Below are 19,779 nucleotides of genomic sequence, written 5' to 3' on the forward strand. Positions count from 1 at the left end.
ACTCTTAAACTTGAAAAAATATCTACAAATATATGATTGCTTTCAAAGTAAGGGAAAAGATGGATGAGCTGGCCTAGCAAGTAATGCTCTGCATTGTCATGAGGGACACTTGGGTACGTAGGTTAGTTTTCTAGCTGTTGTCTCTCAATTCCTGGAATGGAAGTGTTGTGGAGGCAGTGTGGAAGGAGAAGTGATCTGTGGTGTTTAGCAGTGTGGCCAAGAAGGAGTAATTAATCATCGCAGATGGGCTCCAACAGGAATTATGTCCAATCTTCCTCAACACAAAGGATGGAATCAAAGCAGGGAAATATGGACTTGAATAGAAAATGGAACAGTTTTTAATTGAGCTGCCTGTATTCTACATAAATGGTTCAGGGCATGCACACTAGCTGTGCTGAAGCATGCTAAGAAAACGTGCAAAGTTTGCCGAATGGCAACACTGTGGCGCTGTTCTAAACTGCTTCATTTGTAATACCTGAGGGGTACCTATCCTGCTGTTCCTTGCATAGCTACTACAAGCAGTGTACTATGGGAGATTTCAAAAAAGGCCACAGGTGCATCATGGGACAATAGTGGAAAGACATATTTAACTATTTCAGTTAATCTGTGTCCACACTGGCATTAGAATGATTCTTGGCAAAACAGTTCAGATTATACTGGTGCTACTCCTGTTGGAAACAAGTATAATTCAACCAGTACTTAGATTGCTTGTAAAATGTTTGGGACATTTTTGTGTGTGCACAAGCAGTATGTTAAGAGCATGCTTGGGGGAATGTAGTTTTTTGCACAGTAAATTTCTCTAATGTCAACAAGGCCATAGAGACAGCAACATTCAGCCTCCAACAGAAACACCAAAAGCCCCTTCGGAGAAAACAAAATAAGGGAAGAATTAAGCTATTACTGAATTGGAAGTCAGTAAGTATTATTTATATGTGTTAGGAGCTTTGTGGTGAGTATTAAAAATATATGATATGATCCCTGCCTCAAAGAGTTTACAATTCAATTTCATAGAGTACAAGGCCAGAAGGGACCATTGTGATCATCTAATCTGACATTTTGCACTACACAGGTCACAGCACTTTGAATTAATTCCAGTTTGAACTACAGCATATCTTTTAGAAAAAACATCCAATCTTGATTTAAAGATTTCCTTTGAGGGAGAATCCATCACAACCTTTGGTAAATTGTTTTAATGATTAATTATCTTCATTGTTAAAAACTTGCTCCCTATTTCTAATCTGAATTTATCTAGCATCAAATTCCACTGGATCTTGTTATACCTTTGTGTGCTAGATTGAAGAGTCCTCTACCATCTAAGTTCTGTTCCTCATGTAACAAATACATACTGTGATCAACTAATCCCTTAACCTTCTAAATGCAATACAGCCAACGAGAGTAGGATAAAACAGGAGGTAAGAATGTGTGATGTTTCTAGAACTAGAGGTTATAATTCATTATGGCTGTGCAGAACAGAGATGATGAGGGACAAAGAAACAAGAAAACAATAAAAATGAATTTGCCTCCGTTTGATTGATGTGTCTTCCATCTTTCCCCTCTGACAGCCTTCCCATCCCAAGAGAAGCAGATTACATGACAGGAAAGAACTCAATTCTTATATTTATCTTTTGAAATGGGAAAATGTATCTTATCCTTCAAAAAGGAGAGTGAAAGATCAATACAAGCAAAAATCTGTTCCTTGACAAGAATACAAGGGGAGGATCTATTTCGCTTTGGAAACTACTCAGATACTTGGAAAATTACACTGGTGTGTCACATTATATCTAGACACATTGACATCATACTGGGAACATACAGTATTTGTAGCATTTTGGGTTTTTCTAATACATTGAAGTGCACAAAGTAAGTACAGTGGATCAAATTCAGCCCTGCTGTAACTCCACTAAAGTAATTTGAGTTACAATGGGAAATAATTTTACTCAGTGCACTGTATTTTTTTAAAAAGAACAGGAGTACTTGTGGCACCTTAGAGACTAACAAATTTATTTGAGCTCAAATAAATTTGTTAGTCTCTAAGGTGCCACAAGTACTCCTGTTCTTTTTGCTGATACAGACTAACACGGCTGCTACTCTGAAACCTGTATTTTTTAAATTGTCTGAGGAATACATCTCCTTTAAAAAGAGGCGTACAGTAGACAAAAAGTACACTAGGTATAGTAATGCAATGAGTATTGATTGTTAACAACAGGTTGTGTTACTTTACAGAAAAAAGTGTGAGTTTGTCTTGCTACACCCAACATAGGACCCAATTCTGAACTCCTTACTTGGGGAAAAACTGCCACTGAAGTCAATGGCAGTTTTGCCTGCGTAAGGACTACATGATTAAGCCCACCTTTATGAAAATGTCCTAAAGAATTTAATAGATAACTAAAACTTCACTGAATGTAATGTTTTAATAGTCTATAGATTTGTAAGAGAATATATTTCTGTTACAGAATGATTAAAAATCTGAAGCAAGGCTTTCATTTTCAATTTAATTCTATAGGATCTATGAATAATTTCTACAGAACACTATTAAATTTAGATAGACGGTTTTATCCATCTTAAATTATATAGAATCTTTTCATCAAGGATAAAATGACTAGCTTAAATTCTTCTTTTCTGATAATATATGCTAAAATTCTGTTGAAACTCATAGACTTTAAGGTCAGAAGGGATCATCATGATCATATAGTCTCACCTCCTGCACATTGTAGGCCACAGAACCTCACCCACCCAATCCTGTAATAGACCCCCTAGCCTCTGGCTGAGTTACTGAAGTCCTCAAATCATGATTTTAAGACTTCAAAATTACAGAGAATCCACCATTTACACTAGTTTAAACCTGCAAGTGACCCGTGCCCCATGCTGCAGAGGAAGGTGGAAAAAAACCAGGGTCTCTGCCAATCTGACCCAGGGGAAAATTCCTTCCCTTCTCCAAATCGACTGAAGTGAAGAACTCAGTAAGATGTGTTATATCGGACACAGAAGTGAAGGGGACTTGTCTTGAGGAAAGGGATGAATTTTCAGGAGAGGCATGGAAAAGACTAGTTACCCATACAGTAACAAGTTTTGTAATGTGTGGTCCCTATATATTCCACTTTTGGTGCACAGGAGCTACATGTGCCTGAGACCAGAAGACATTTTGTTAACAGTGTTTGTTGGTCTGCGCCTTTCTCCTCCTTGGTACTCTGAACCCAGGGTATTAGGGGCAGCGTGCACTGACTGCCTCTCCAGTTATCGTGTACTCTAGTTATTGTACAAGGTAAGTAACCAGTCTTTCTTCTTCAAGTGATGGTTCCTATGTGTATTCCACTTGAGGTAACTCAGAGGCAGCATTCATTGAGGAGAAGAGTGCAAGAAACTCTGCTGCACCACTGACTGAAGGACTGCTCTGCTGAAGGAAGCAGCTGCTGCAGAAGCCTGTACCAGGACACAACCCTAATACCCACAAATATATGCACAGAGTACCATGTTGCCATTCTACTGCTGCTGGCACTAAGCCCCCTGCTAGTCCTCCAAGCTGCCCTGGACCCCACGTCCCCCTGAAGTGCGGGGCCCCCAAAGCAGTTGCCCCAGTCCGTCCTATGGATGGGACAGCTCTGATTAAATATAAGCCCAAACATTGGCGGAGCTGGGCCCATATTCCTGAATATTGGTGGAGCACGGCCACCACAGGCCCATATAACTCGCCGCCTATGCTTGTGGGGTAGGGTTATCAGTCAAATCGTAGCTAAGCAGGATGTGCCCATAATCCACTAAGAGAGTCTTCTCTATTAAGTTCAGCAAAGCAGACAAATAGTTTGGGGGATTTCCTGAAGGGTTTCATCCTCTGTAGGTAGAAGGCCAAGGCTTGTTGGATATCCAGAAAGTGGAGCTTCCCTGGTGGCACAAGGCTTCAGGTAGAAGACAGGTAAGTGGATGACTTTGTTCAGATTGAGTTCTGAGAGTACCTTCAGGTTGAATTTATGATGTAACCTTCGAGAAATTTTATCCCTACGGAAGACTATATACGGAGCATCGGCCATAAGGACCCCCAAGCTCCCTACTCTTCTGGTTGAGGTGATTGCAACTTCCATAGACAGATAAATGGAAGAATATGAGACCAAAAGCTCAAATGGAGAATTTGTAAATGCAGATAAGACTTGATTGAGGTCTCATATCAGGGTTGGTTTCGGCACTGGAGGAATGGTTCTGACAAGGCCCTTCAGAAACTTCACTGTAAGCAGATAGGCAAAGACTGTATAGTTATCCGCCAGGGGGGTGAAAGGTGCTAATAGTTGCCAAGTGCACTTGTGAGGAGCTGAGGGACAACCCCAATGTTTTCAGAGATCAGAGATATAACAGTATAGTTGGTATCTCAGTATGCTCTGGAGGTAACTGACAATATTGATACCATTATGACATGCCAAGGTAAAAACCAGACCAATGAGTAGCTGTGTCACCCATGCCTTCTAATCTGGGGTGCCTTTTACAATGCTTTGCTACTGTAGCCTCCAGCCTGGACTGCTCACAAACAGCCTTCAGCATGAAAGCCACACCTTGCCTTTTACCAGCCTTGGTTATATAGCAGGGTGATCCCAGTACACTCCCAATCTTAGATCTACCCCCAGATATGTATGTTCTGTGCTGCCCAGCCCTCTCCTGGACAACAGAAGTTTATATAAACTCTGTTATTTCTTTAAAAGAAATCATATGCAGACAACTTGACACCCCAAATGGAGTTTCCCAAACACTTCAATTTGGGCACACTTAATTAGATAAAACAAGTTTATTAACTACAAATAGATTGATTTTAAGTGACTACAAGTACTGAGACATAAAAGTCAGAACTGGTTACAAGACTATAAAGTTAAAACACCACTGGTGCCTAACTTTAACTATATCAGATTCAAGCAAAGTTCCCACACTATGCTTTCAGCAGTTTTACTGACCAAACCCACTAGGTCAGGACCCCTTCTCCCAGAATTCAATGAAGGCTTCCTATGTTGCTTCAGGCACAGAGAATCGCTAGGCAGGCAGAGAGGGAGGGGAATCTTGGGGTATTTGCCCCTCCATTTTATAGTTTCAGTCCCCCTTTTGAAAAACATTTCCAGTTGCATAACAGGAGACAAAAGGTCTATATCAGGGGTCGGCAACGTTTGGCACGCGGCTCGCCAGGGTAAGCACCCTGGCGGGCTGGGCCAGTTTATTTACCTGCTGACGCGGCAGGTTCGGCCGATCGCGGCCCCCACTGGCCGCGGTTCGCTGTCCCGGGCCAGTAGGGGCAGCGGGAAGAGGCACGGGCGAGGGATGTGCTGGCTGCGGCTTCCCGCTACCCCCATTGGCCCGGGGGCCAGTGGGGGCCTCGATCGGCCGAATCTGCCACGTCAGCAGGTACATAGACTGGCCCGGTCCGCCAGAGTGCTTACCCTGGCGAGTCGCGTGCCAAACGTTGCCGACCCCTGGTCTATATGGAAGGATTTTCCCTGCTGCTTTTTTCTCACTAGTTTGAGCTTCCTTTGTCTCCCCTTCCTGCTTGATGACTCTGTTTACTACTTAAATGCAAATTAAGCAGAGCACATAATCCTTTGATTGAGACAGACCTGTTTGCCAACCTCAGATTGGAACATGTGTTAATAATATCACACAGTGGAATCTTATAACTCTACATACAATGTCACATATTTCATCAGGACAATATTGACCAGCAAATTATCAGTTTTCAAATGATACCTTACAAGACATACTTTGTACAAAGACTATTACAATAATATGTAGGGTGTGGACATGCATGGGTACATTTGTCACAACCATATAGCGAATCTCTTCAATTTTGCTGTATAGTATTTCATTGTAGATTCTTTCCTGCTACTGCTAATGATAGAATCTACAGACACTGATCATGATCTCTGTAAGTTCGTTGTCCATCCAAATACCAACATTATCAGATGAAAGAGGCTGGGTTGGAATGGAGACCTTGCCTCTGTCCCAGGTTAAGACATCTGATAGGAGCTGAATGCAGATGCACAGGCACTTGTTGACCATCTAGAGAATGCTTGTGAACCAGCCACATGGGAGCGATGAGGATCACCATCACTTTATCTTGATCTTCCTTAGGATTTGCGGTAAGAGAGGGATGGGTGGAAATGTGTACATTAGTGTTTCTGACCATTGGACTAGAAATGAGTCCCCTCCGGAGTTGTGGCTTTGAAGCAGTAGACCAGGCATTTCTTGTTCTCCTGAGATCTAAGGAGAACCTATGACAGGACATGCCCCCACCCCCACATTGTTGAAAGATGCTCTGTACCACTAAGTCCCATAGTTCCCACTCATGGTCTCTGGAGAAATGTCTGCTGAATCTCTCTGCCAGAGTATTCCACACCCCTTCAAGGTGCACTCTCAGAGGGTGACCTAGTGGCAGATGCACCAATTCCACAAATGTACAGCCTCTGTGCATAAAAGGATGGATAGTGCTCTTTCCTGCTTGTCAATAGAATTACCTGTTATCATGTGGTTCAACATGACTTGAATGTGAAGGTTCCAGATAAATGGCAGGAACAATTTGCAAGCCTCAAGTACTCCACACAGTTCTAATATGTTTGTGTGTAATCTGGTATTATGCAAGGTCCAAGTACCTTATGCTATATGTTCCTTTAGATGGGCTCCCAAACCTATCAGAGAGGTTTCTGTAATCATTATATTTGTGGGTGGGTGGGTGGGAGGGAATGAACAAAGGAACCCCTATGCACATTATCTCTATGTTTTCCCACCAGGTCAAGACTCGGTGAGGGAGCAAGACCAGACTGTGCTTGCTTGGTGTAGACTGGCTGCCTCCATGCATGTAGACATTGAAGATGAAGACTTGCAAAGGGCATCAAATATGCCCATGAGGCCACATGGTCTAGGAGAATGAGACAGGACCTTACTACTGTCTGGGGACTGAGTGAAGAAATCCATCATAACTTGGAACTGATTTGAAAGTAGGTATGCTCTGGCAGGGACTGAATACAGGGGTGCTCCAAGCAAATCTGTAGTCTGCATGGGAGCCAAAATAGAGTTTTCTGTGTTCATTTGGAGACCTAATGCTTGTACGAGTAGGAGCAAGGAGAGAGTTGCCATTGAACTTCTTGATATGACTATCTTGTGAGCATCTAGTTGTCCAGGTAGGGGAACACTGATGAACTGTCATGATGCAGATGTGCTGCCACTACTGATAATACATTCATGAATACTCTTGGTGCTGTTGAGAGGTCAAAGAGCAGCACTCTGTATTAATAATGGTGTAGGCCAATGGTAAAATGCAGAAACCTCCTACTTGCAGGCAGCATGAGCATGTGGAAATAAGTATCCTTCAAATTGAGATCTGTGAACCAGTCGCCTTGGTCTAGCGAGGGGATTATAGAGGCCAAGGTGGTAACTCTGAACCTCAAGCAGTGGATGAAGACATTCAGCTGTTTGAGATTTAGTATGGGCCTCCAGCCTTTTTTCTTCTTGGGGATGAGGAAATATCTTGAATAAAAACCTTTTCCCCTTGGGCTGGGGTGAAACCAGCTCTAAATCTCTCAGTAGGAGCAGGACGTCTACTTCCTGCCTGAGTATTCTCTCACGAGAGGGGTCCCTTAGGAGGGTCAAGGAAGGGGGTTTGGGAGGAGGGACTGACATGAATGAACTCTATTGTATATCCAATGGTGATTACTTCAGGAACCCATCTGTCTGATGTTATAGGGCACCGTGCCAAGGAAAAGTGAGCTATATGACCCCCAAAAGGGGTGGATAATTCTGAACCAAGTAGACTTGCTGGGAGGACTGGTTTGTGGCTCTCAGAGGTCCCACCAAGAGAGCTGCTTGGTGGGAGGCTGGGGCTGGGAGGAGAATAAAGGAGGAACCTTCTGTTTTCTGTGCTGTAGTTTCTGATGTTTTCAGGAGAGGGTCATAAGGCCCCTGGTGGTAGAAAGTTGATGAGTGGAGCACTGCCAATGGTAAGACTGGGGCTTAGGATATTTTCTTCATGGTTCCGCAGTATAAATTCACAGAGAGTGGAGAGTTGCTCTCGAGTCCTTGAGGGTATGTAATGATTTGTCCATTTTTTTTCTGAATAGCTTATTTCCCTCAAAGGGCAGATCCTCCATGGTTGATTGGACTTACTTGGGAAATCTGGAGGATTGGAGCCACAAAGCCCATCTCATGATTATAGATGTTGCCACTGAGTGGGAGGCTGTATCCGCTGCATCTATTGGGCCTGGAGGGCAGACTTAGGTAGCAATTTATCTTTCTCAATGATTGCTTGGAACTGCAGTTCTTGAGGCAGCTTTTTGACAAAATCAGAGAACTTATTATAATGAATAAAATCACACTTTGCCACTAAAGCCTGTTAGTTTGCTATACTGAACTGTAAACTAATGGAAGTGAAGTTCTTTCTGCCAAAGAGTCCTAGGAGTTTGGTCTCCTTATCTGTGGATGTAAAACTGGGATGGGTTTTGCTTGTTCCTTTCAGTGACAGCCTGCACCAACAAAGAGTTTGGAGTGGGGTGTGAGAATAAGGATTCAGCCCCTATAGATGGTACAAATATTCCTTTTCCATTCTTTTCAGAGCAGGAACTCAGGTGGCCAGAGTATGTCAGTCCACCTTGGTTGGTTCTAAGATGGAATCATTGACTGGCAAGGTCGTCTTACTAGGGACATGTGCTCTGGAGGATGTCTAGTAACTTGTGAGGAGTATCCTGTACATATTCCAGGGGGATCTGGTGCATATCTGTGATTCTCCTTAGGAAGTCTGGAATAGTCTACAGTTGTCCATTGGTGATGGTAAGGGTGGTGTGGCCGACTCATCTGGTGAAGACCATTAGAACCCCCCATGGGCTTTTTGATCTGATTGGTCAGTTTGATCCTCTTCCTCAGAGTATTCCCGGGTGGACTGAGGTTCTTCCCTACATGAGGATATGTGCTGAGGATCCAGTTCTGTAAGCCTGTAATTGGAAAGTTTTATGTATGGATTCTAGGGAGTCCAAAAGGCCAATGAGAGGGATTATAGGAGTAATGGGGTGGTCCCCAGTGAGAAGGGTACCACTAGTCCTGAGCCAGGCAGTCTCCGCTGTGGGTGTGGGAAGGTGCCCACGATCTTAGAGCCTCTATTGCAATGGTTCTCAACCTATTTACTGTTGTGGGTCACATATGCAGCTGTGTGTTATGTGGGCAGCATCCACACAATATATATACACTGCCTGTATGGCCCTGAGGATATCACATGAGCCGCAGCTGTGTGCTGATTAGGTTGCGGGTTGAGAACCACTGCTGTATTGTGTCTGACCTCTTGATTTGATAAGGCCAGTGAAGCTCTCCCACTACTCTCAGATTCATCAGAGGAGTACGAGGCCTCTGTATCATTGGGCAGAGCTACTGCTACCAGAAGTGGTCTTACTATGCTTCGGCTGGTAGACGGTACAGGTGACTGTTGAACAGATGGCACTGGGACTAGATCCAACATGGTGATTTGGTGTCTGCACTGGTGATTTGGTGTCCTCCAGAATAGTATACCTGACTTCCATATTTGGGCTTCCTGTCTCTTGATGGTCTAGGGCAGATGGTGGTTCTTGGTCCTTGCTTCTTTGCCTCACCAGTGCAGAGGATGGTCCCAACACTTCTCCAGACAAAGGTCCTGGGGCATTCTTGGCTCTCAGTGCCAAGGAACTGGTACTCTGTTCCTTCTTATCTCCTGACAGACCCGTACCAGGACATGGAGTCTTGCACAACTTAGAATGGGTCAGGGAAGAAGTCCTCTTCTTAGACAAGGTCTTACGGGAGATTTCTCACATTTGTCCCTGTGAGAATGTTTTCTCTTACACTCCTCATGTCTGCCTTGTTCACTGCTAGAATCTTTAACTCTGCCTCCAGCAGTCCAGGAGCTGGAGACAGCTATGCTCGAAGGATGCTTTCTCAGTGCCTCTGCCCAATGTACAAGAGCGGTCTTATGGCCAGCACTGGACGGTGGCCTCACTGAATGATCCGTCAGGAATGTTCAGAATCTGAACTCGGGGATTGACAGGTTCAGTTGGGGAAGGACCGAGGGACAAGAATTTTCCTGATGCAATAAAAAACAAACATTGTGGTCATCTCTGACCAGGAAGGAGTGGGACCAGACTATGCAGATCTGCAATCCTGGGGTCTTGGGCATGCTAGGTCAAGAGTATAGAGGGAGTAAGGGTATGCCAGGCCCTAAAAGCTCGCTAAAACTAACCCTAACACTAAAATCAAAGTTTTATCAGAACAGGAGACCTGTTTACAATCATTTACACTAATAAAACAAAGAATGCTAGCTAAAGCTGTGGACCGTTGAAGAAGTGCCATCTCAGGCCATGGTGGTAGAAAGGAACTGGTATGGCAGTCGGTCTGCACCACCCCTTATGCCCTTGGTTCAGAGCACAAGGAAGAGAAGGGGGCAGGCATGGACACCGCTAATGAAAAATCATCCAGTGTGCACCTCGAGTGGAATACACATAGGAAAAAACACTGAAAGAAGTTTGCAGGACAATATGCCCAGTGTTACCATGCAGATTGAGGATGGGGTATGTCTTTAACCTCATCTGACCCAGCTATGTCAAACTACCTTTGCCACCTGCAGTCGCTGAAATCCTCCTGACATTCCTAATAATGACAAGCTTCCCTATTGCCACAACCTCACACCCCCAAATGTACAGAAATCTGCCTAAGGCCCCATGTGTTTTACATTGCACAAAGCCCTTAAAACACAGCTATGCCCCTGGTTTTGAAAACTAGAAGAATATACAATATAGCTCTTGGGATCGTCCATGTCACACAGATTCTTCCTTTAGGGATTGATCATGGTTCAGGATAGTTTATCAGAAATAAGTAATTAATTGACGTCAAGCCTCATCTTATCCCACAAGCAATATATAAAAAGACATGACATATGGCAAAATGCCATAATTATTTTTTGACAATACATCAGAGAGAGAGATCAGTCATGTATCTGACTTCCCTGGCTCATTTTTCTTTAATTACAAAAGGTTGGAAATGGAAAAAAAATCCTACAAAGAAGTAATTAGTTAGACTAATTGGATCACATCTGAGTTAGACTAGAACACACAAATTAATTCTGTCCAGCTGACAAAATATTTACTTCCGATGCAAGTAAGGGAGAGACAGAATTAACTAAGTAATACTTTTAAGAAATTAAAAAACTTAATTCCCCCATCTATAGACCAAATTCTATCATTGAACTTGTTCTTTTAACTCCCACTGATGATAATAAAGTAACACTAAGAACTTTAAATTTCCATAACCTTAACTTATCCACTGAAGTCAATGTGATTAGTTAAACAGGAGTTCAATAAGAAAAATACAACACTATCTGAATAAATGAGCCCCACCTGAGGGCAGAATTTATCCCCAAGGCATTGAGACTTGTAATAAATAAATAAACAACCTACTTACAAAAGAGGCTATCAAGTTTTATTGAGTGATGTGGTAAATATTGACTGAGGTGAAGGCAAGATTTACATTTACCTTGAAGTTAATAAATGTTGATGCTCACCAAAACAAAGTCAGGATGTTTATTGTTATGTCTTCATAAGAATGGCTGGGCCATTCTAGCCCAGTATCCTGTCTTCCAAAAGTGGCCAATGCCAGGTGCTTCAAAAGGAATGAACAGAACAGGCAATCCTTGAGTGATCCATCCCCTGTTGTCTGCTCCCAGCTTCTGGCAGTCAGAGGCTAGGACCACCCACAGCTTGGGATTGCATCCCTGACCATGTTGGCTAGTAGCCATCGATGGAGCTATCCTCCATGAACTTATCTAGTTCTTTTTTGAACCCCATTACAGTTTTTGCTTTCATCCAAAATATCTAGAAATCTTTCCAAAATATAATGTTTTTTCCCTATTTGTCTATAATCCTAGAAGAAGAGAGGACCAGAAAAACTGTCATAAAATGATGTAGATAAAAATTAATTGGCTAAAGAGTGTTCTAGATCCATATAATAAACTTTCCATCAATGCAAATAACTGAAATATCTGGCCTCTTCATTTTTAAATCACCTGCAAACATTTTATTTTTATGAAACATCTTATATACAAGAACTAAAGGCTAAATATTTTAATATTTATAAATATTCATTTAATAATAATTTATTCTAATGAACATATTACAGTGGGTATACACAAGGCATAAATTATATAATTCCTTTATGCCTCCCCTCCTTCCTTGTCACTACCCTAGCTACTTGTATTTCTCTCTCGCATTAACTTCTTTTTTCTCACACTCCTTCTCTTATCTGAGAGGTTATTAGCAAGTGCATATGAGCAGCAATGGGACTTACGTGAACCTGTTGCCACTGATCCCACTTCTCTCAGCTACCTAATATTACAAAATCTCCAAAGAATAAGTGGCTCCAGAAAGCCAGGGTAATACTGTGGGCAATGCAGGAGGAACAGTGAGGCAAGGGATAGCAAAGGACGAGGAGGAAGGGGTAGGAATGCTGGAAGAGAAAGGGTACAGGGAAGGGAGAGGAAGGAGGCAAACTGCAAATAATAAAACTTAATTTTTTAATGTCTATGTGTTCAAATATTCACAATTGGAATTACAATAAGTAGTTATAAGACATTTTCTCTGATCATTTTAGTATTTTATGTTATATTTTAAAGTTAATTAATTGTTTATTTTTTCAACCGCCAAAAAAAAAAAATTACCTGCACTCCCTGCTGAGTGTGTGTTCATCAAAACACCAGAGTTGACACACAAGACACTGGTGTGCAAATATTGGATGTTGAAATTGAGTACTTATTTACCATCCTCCTTGTTGATGAATACTAGTTTTACTTATCTCAACAACAGCAAATGAGGAGGAACATATGTGCATATGAATTCTGGTTGGTGAACATCATAAGAACATAAGAACAGCCATATTGTGTCAGACCAGTGGTCCATCTAGCCCAGTATCTTGTCTTCCAACAGTGGCCAATACCAGGTGCTTCAGAGGGGATGAACAGAACAGATACTCGCTTCAAATGCTCAGAGAAGGTAAACAACAGAAAATTGTTTAAATGACTTTTCCAAAAATGATGAGCTAGGATTTTTTCCCAATGTATGTAACATTTAAAGGCCTGCATGGAAAGAGTTTTTCTCCATAAATGCTCCTGAACAAAGGTCACCCATATGGTGTCTGCTTGTGCTCCCTGAGCCCAAGGAGATGGATGGAAGCAGCATTATTGCTGCCTGAAGTATTAAATGCGCCATGGGTTTGTCTGGGATGGGCACAAACAGGTCTTTACCCCGCCCCCATAACAACTTGCTATAGAGCAGGTGTAGTGAATTATTTTTTGTCAAGGCCCAAATTTCTTGGTCAAGGTATATTTAAAGTTCAGACTCCAGAGAAAACAATAAAAACAACGACAATAATAATGATAATAATAAGTAAATAAAAATATTTCAGGGTCAGTTCAAAAGCATCTTGTGGTCTGGATTTGGCCCGTGGTCCATCTATTGACTCCTCCTCCTATAGAGCTTCACTGGGCAGTGAGGGGACATATGGTATACTAGCTCAGGAGCTGTATGACCTGCTTCTGCTGCTGTGTTGAGGAGGTTAGTGAAGCAGAAATTAAAAGGTACAGTACCAAAAGTAAAATCCCTGCAAGCTGCGTGGAAACTTTTTAAAGACACCATAATAGAGGCTCAACTTAAATGTATACCCCAATTTAAAAAACATAGTAAGAGAATCAAAAAAGAGCCATCGTGGTTAAACAACAAGTAAAAGAAGCAGTGAAAAGCAAAAAGGCATCCTTTAAAAAACGGAAGATAAATCCTAATGAGGAAAATAGAAAAGAGCACAAATGCTGGCAAATGAAGTGTCAAAATATAATTAGAAAGACCAAAAAAAGAATTTGAAGAACAGCTAGCCAAAAACTCCAAAAGCAATAGCAATTTTTTTTTAAAATATATCAGAAGCAGAAAGCCTGCTAAACCACCAGTGGCGCCACTGGATGATCGAGATGCTAAAGGAGCACTCAAAGACGATAAGGCCATTGCGAAGAAACTAAATGAATTCTTTGCATAGGTCTTCACTGTTGAGGATGTGAGGGAGATTCCCAAACCTGAGCCATTCTTTTTGGGTGACAGATCTGAGGAACTGTCCTAAATTGAGGTGTCATTAGAGGAGGTTTTGGAACAAATTGATAAACTAAACAGTAATAAGTCTCCAGGACCTGATCGTATTCATCCAAGAGTTCTGAAGGAACTCAAATATGAAATTGCAGAACTACTAACTGTCATCTGTAACCTATCATTTAAATCAGCTTCTGTACCACATGACTGGAGGATAGCTAATGTAATGCCAATTTTTAAAAAGGGCTCCAGAGGTGACCCTGGCAACTACAGGCCAGTAAGCCTCACTTCAGTACCAGGCAAATTGGTTGAAACTATTGTAAAGAACAAAATTGTCAGACACATAGATGAACAAAATTTGTTGGGAAATAGTCAACATGGTTTTAGTAAAGGGAAATCATGCCTCACCAATCTACTAGAATTCTTTGAGGGGGTCAACAAGCATGCGGACAAAGGAGATCCAGTGGATATAGTGTATTTAGATTTTCAGAAAGCCTTTGACAAGGTCCCTCACCAAAGGTTCTTAAGCAAAACAAGCAGTCATGGGATAAGAGGGAAGGTTCTCTCATGGATTGGTACCTGGTTAAAGGATAGGAAACAAAGGGTAGGAATAAATGTTCAATTTTCAGAATCGAGAGAGGTAAGTAGTGGTATCCCCCAGGGATCTGTACTGGGCCCAGTCTTATTTAACATATTCATAAACGATCTGGAAAAAGGGGTAAACAGTGGGGTGGCAAAATTTGCAGATGATACAAAACTACTCAAGATAGTTAAGTCCCAGGCAAACTGCGAAGAGCCACAAAAGGATCTCTCAAAACTGGGTGACTGGGCAACAAACTGGCAGATGAAATTTAATGTTGATAAATGCAAAGTAATGCACATTGGAAAACATAAACCTAACTATACATATACAATGATGGGGTCTAAATTAGCTGTTACCACTCAAGAAAGAGATCTTGGAGTCATTGTGGATAGTTCTCTGAAATCATCCACTCAATGTGCAGTGTCAGTCAACAAGGCAAACAGAATGTTGGGAATCATCAAGAGAGGGATAGATAATAAGACAGAAAATATCATATTGCCTCTATATAAATCCATGATATGCCCATACCTTGAATACTGCATGCAGATGTGGTTGCCCCAATCTCAAAAAAGATATATTGGAATTGGAAAAGGTTCAGAAAAGGGTAACAAAAATGATTAGCGGTATAGAACGGCTTCCGTATGAGGAGAGATTAATAAGACTGGGACTTTTCAGCTTGGAAAAGAGGTGACTAAGGGGGGATATGATAGAGGTCTATAAAATCATGAGTGGTATAGAGAAAGTAAATAAGGAAGTGTTATTTACTCCTCATAATACAAGAACAAGGGGCCACCAAATGAAATTAATAGGTAGCAGGTTTAAAACAAACACAAGAAAGTATTTTTTCACACAATGCACTGTCACCCTCTGGAACTCCTTGCCAGAAGGTGTTGTGGAGGCCAATATTATAACGGGGTTCAAAAGGGAGCTAGATAGATTCATGGAAAATAGGTCCATCAATGGTTATTAGCCAGGATGGACAGGAATGGTGTCCCTAGCCTCTGTTTGCCAGAAACTGGGATTGGGTGACAGGGCATGGATCACTTGATAACCTGTCCGTTCATTCCCTTTGGGGCACCTGCCATTGGCCACTGTCAGAGGACAGGGTACTGGGTTTGATGGACCTTTGGTCTGACCCAGTATGGCTGTTCTTATGTTCACTCTCTTCAATGGATTTAGAAGCATTATGCCTCCTCCTAGCCTCCACAGGCATATCGCCTCCAGCCATTGCCATTTGTGGGACCACTCTCCACTCTGTGTAGCACGGCAGGCTCTTCAGAGCACTGATGTCAATGGAACTACTCCCATACTTTAAGTTAGTTGCATGCTTTTAAACCTTGTTGAAACAGGGCCTCGATTCTGCAGCTCTGTGCTGGTGGACTCCCCTGAGCCTGCACAGATATCCACTGAAGTCACTGAGACTCCATGCCTACATGGCACTCCTTCCAGAATCAGGATCCACAGGCCTGCTCCCACAAACATGAACTACCTGTTGTATTACTTACTACCCTAAGTAGTCTCATTCCAGTTGATTGGGATTACTTACAGTAGCAAACTCTGCACTGGAGGTAACTGCTTGCAAGGTCTGATCATAGGGTTGCCAAACGTTCAGTTTCAACCGGAACACCTGGTCAAAAAGGGACTCTGGTCTGCATCACTGACCTAGCCATTAAAAGTCCAGTCAGCGGTGCATCGGGGCTCAGGCAGTCTCCCTGCTCTGTGTGGCTCCTGGAAGCAGCCGGCATGTCCTTGTGGCCCCTAGGAAGCACAGCCAATGGGAGCTGCGGGAGCAGCACCTGCAGGCATGGAGCCACTGGGCCGGACAGGAGCCACATGGAACCAGGGCAGGCAGGGAGCTGGCTTTAGCCCTGCTGCGCCACTGCCCAGGAGCCACCTGAGATAAGTACCGCCCAGCTGGAACCCGCACCCAAACCACCTCCTGCACCCCAAACCCCAGCCCCAGATCGAAACCCGCTCCCGCACCCTAACTCCCTCCCAGTGCTTGCATCCCCTATCTCAAGCAGCCCCTGCCCCAGCCCTGAGCCGCCTCCTGCACCCCAAGCCCCTCATCTCCTGCCCCACCCCAGGGCCCACACCCCCAGCCAGAGCCTGCACCTCCTCCTGCACCAGCCCTGTGCCTGCTCCCTCACTCTGAACCCCTCGACTCCAGCCCAGAGCTCCCTCCTGCACACCAAACCCTCATCCCCAGCCCCACTCCAGGGCCCGCACCCCCAGCCGGAGCCCTCATCCCCTACTGCACCCCAAACTCCAACCCCAGCCCTGAGCCCCCTCCTGCACCCAAACTGCCTCCTGGAGCCTGAAGCCCGCAATCCCTCCCACACCTCAACACCCTGCACCAGCTCGGAGCCCTGTCCCACACATAGGCACCAACTTTCTCCGGCGCCGGTGGGTGCCCACGCCCCCCCGCCCCTTTCCCTGCCCCTGGCCCCATCCCGACTCCACCCTTTCCCCGCCCCTAGACCAGCCCCATTCCAACCCCATCCCCCAAGTCACCACCCTAACTTTGCCCCCTCCCTGCCCCTATTGGATCCCTTCCCCAAATCCCTGCCCCGGCCCTGCCGCTTTCCCCAGCGCGCCGCGTTCCCCCTCCTCCCCCCTCCCTCCCTGCCCCGCGAATCAGCTGTTTCGTGGCACAAGCGCTGGGAGGGAGGGGAGAGAAGCAGGACACGGTGGCATGCTTGCGGAGGAGGCAGAGGTAAGCTGGAGCGGGGGGGAGGGCAGGACGGGGCGCTGCCGGTGGGTGCTGAGCACCCACCAATTTTTTTCCATAGGTGCTCCAGCCCCAGAGCACCCACGGAGTCGGTGCCTATGGTCCCACACCTTGAACCCTTCATTTCTGGCCCCACCCAGAGCCCTCACCCCCTCCTGCCCCAGCCCAGTGAAAGTGAGTGTGGGTCGGGGAGAGTGAGCACCGGATGGAGGGGGAATGGAGTGAGTGGGAGGCAGGGCGTTGGAGAAAGGTTGGGTCAGGGGTGGGGCCTCAGTGAAGGGGCGGGGCAAGGGTGTTCAGTTTTGTGTGTTTAGAAAGTTGGTAACGCTATCTGATTATTGAATGACAGTGGCTGGCTTGCAAACTCCAGAAAATCCTATGTAAACTAAATGAACTAAATTAAACTTCATTGGCAATTGCAGGCCATTTTGCCCTGCATTTTCTACAACATACCTCCCTTGCCATGTTCTACGGAATATTTTAACTAAAATTATTTTCAAGTGTAAGTGGATTTGGATTTTTTTTTTATTTAAAGAATATAGCATTTTAAGCTGTCGTGGGATAAGAGGGAAGGTCCTCTCATGGATTGGTAACTGGTTAAAAGATAGGAATAAATGGTCAGCTATCAGAATGGAAAGAGGCAAATAGTGGTGTTCCCCATGGTCTGTACTGGGCCCAGTCCTATTCAACATATTCATAAATGATCTGGAAAAAGGGGTAAATAGTGAGGTTGCAACATTTGCAGATGATACAAAACTACTCAAGATAATTAAGTCCCAGGCAGACTGTAAAGAACTACAAAAAGTTCTCTCAAAACTGGGTGACTGAGCAACAAAATGGCAGATGAAATTCAGTGTTAATAAATGCAAAGTAATGCACATTGGAAAAAATAATCTCAACTATACATATAATATGATAGATCTAAATTAGCTGTTACCACTCAAGAAAGATCTTGGCGTCATTGTGGATAGTTCTCTGAAAACATCCACTCAATGTGCAGCGGCAGTCAAAAAAGCGGACAGAATGTTGGGAATCATCAAGAGAGGGATCGATAATAAGACAGAAAATACCATATTGCCTCTATATAAATCCATGATATGCCCATACCTTGAATACTGTGTGCAGATGTGGTTGCCCCATCTCAAAAAAGATATATTGGAATTGGAAAAGGTTCAGAGAAGGGCAACAAAAATGATTAGGGTATGGAATGGCTTCTGTATGAGGAGAGATTAATAAAATGGGGACTTTTCAACTTGGAAAAGAGATGACTAAGGGGGGATACGATAGAAGTGTATAAAATCATGACTGGTATGGAGAAAGTAAATAAGGAGGTGTTATTTACTCCTCATAACACAAGAACTTGGCGTCACCAAATGAAATTAATAGGCAGCAGGTTTAAAACAAACAAAAGGAATATTTTTCACGCAATGCACAGTTAGTCTGTGGAACTCTTTGCCAGAGGATGGTTGTGAAGGCCAAGACTATAACAGGGTTCAAAAAAGAACTAAATAGTTCATGTAGGTCCATCAATGACTATTAGCCAGGATGGGCAGGGATGATGTTCCTAGCCTCTGTTTGCCAGAGGCTGTGAATGGGCGACAGGGAATGGATCACTTGATTATCTGTTCTCTTCATTCCCTCTGGGGCACCTTGCACTGGCCACTATCGAAGACAGGACACTGAGCTAGATGGACCTTTGGTCTGATCAAGTATGGCCACTCTTATTTTATCTCAGTGACTTCACACCACAGCGGTTACGCTTAAAAGTTACTTCTCTTTTGAGAGAGATCTCTGGAGCCAGTAGTATTTCTCATTTTAAGTATAGGCAATCCCTTTCAGCACAGTAGAATCTTTCAATACAAAAGAAACTTTTTAAATGCAACCACTGTAGGTGTGTTTTTGTATGGTATAATGTTTGTATAGCATAAGGTTGTATGGTATAATGTACGTATTGCTTTAATTGTAAAATCTAAACATGGTTCTAAGGCTTAGGAGAAAGGAACACAGAGCTGGAAATCAGAAGCATGTTTTCAAGTCACTGAAGAAGCAATAATGCCATAATCTAGGCAAGAGTGCCTCAGAAAAAACAAAGCATTGAGTCAACATGATTTTTGGTTATTGTATGGAGCACCTAGCCTGAAGCAACCAAACACTGTTCCCATGGGAACATTTTAGCTTCTAAATCATTTGCTCTTCTTTCAATCCATCAGTGGAACTTTTATTGGGTGTTATCATGGGAGCATTTACAGAGCAATTTCCATAATGATAAAATCTTTTCAAATGAGATTTAAAATGTAATTAAAGGGCAGATTTTATGCATTAAAGACATTGTTGTGAAATGGCCATATATCATCATGTCACAAAGTCTCCTT

The 19,779-nt window shown here is 43.4% G+C and overlaps 1 protein-coding gene across 1 annotated transcript in view; it reads right to left on the reverse strand.

Moving 5' to 3' along the window:
- LOC112112035 (dystrophin) overlaps positions 1-19,779 on the reverse strand; it is a 1,981,667-nt gene that overhangs the window by 293,594 nt on the left and 1,668,294 nt on the right. The gene's annotated exons all lie outside the window — the stretch shown is intronic.

Source organism: Terrapene carolina, unplaced genomic scaffold (assembly GCF_002925995.2).
Source record: "Terrapene carolina triunguis isolate 2854851 unplaced genomic scaffold, T_m_triunguis-2.0 Scaffold23, whole genome shotgun sequence".
Classification (NCBI taxonomy): domain Eukaryota; kingdom Metazoa; phylum Chordata; order Testudines; family Emydidae; genus Terrapene; species Terrapene triunguis.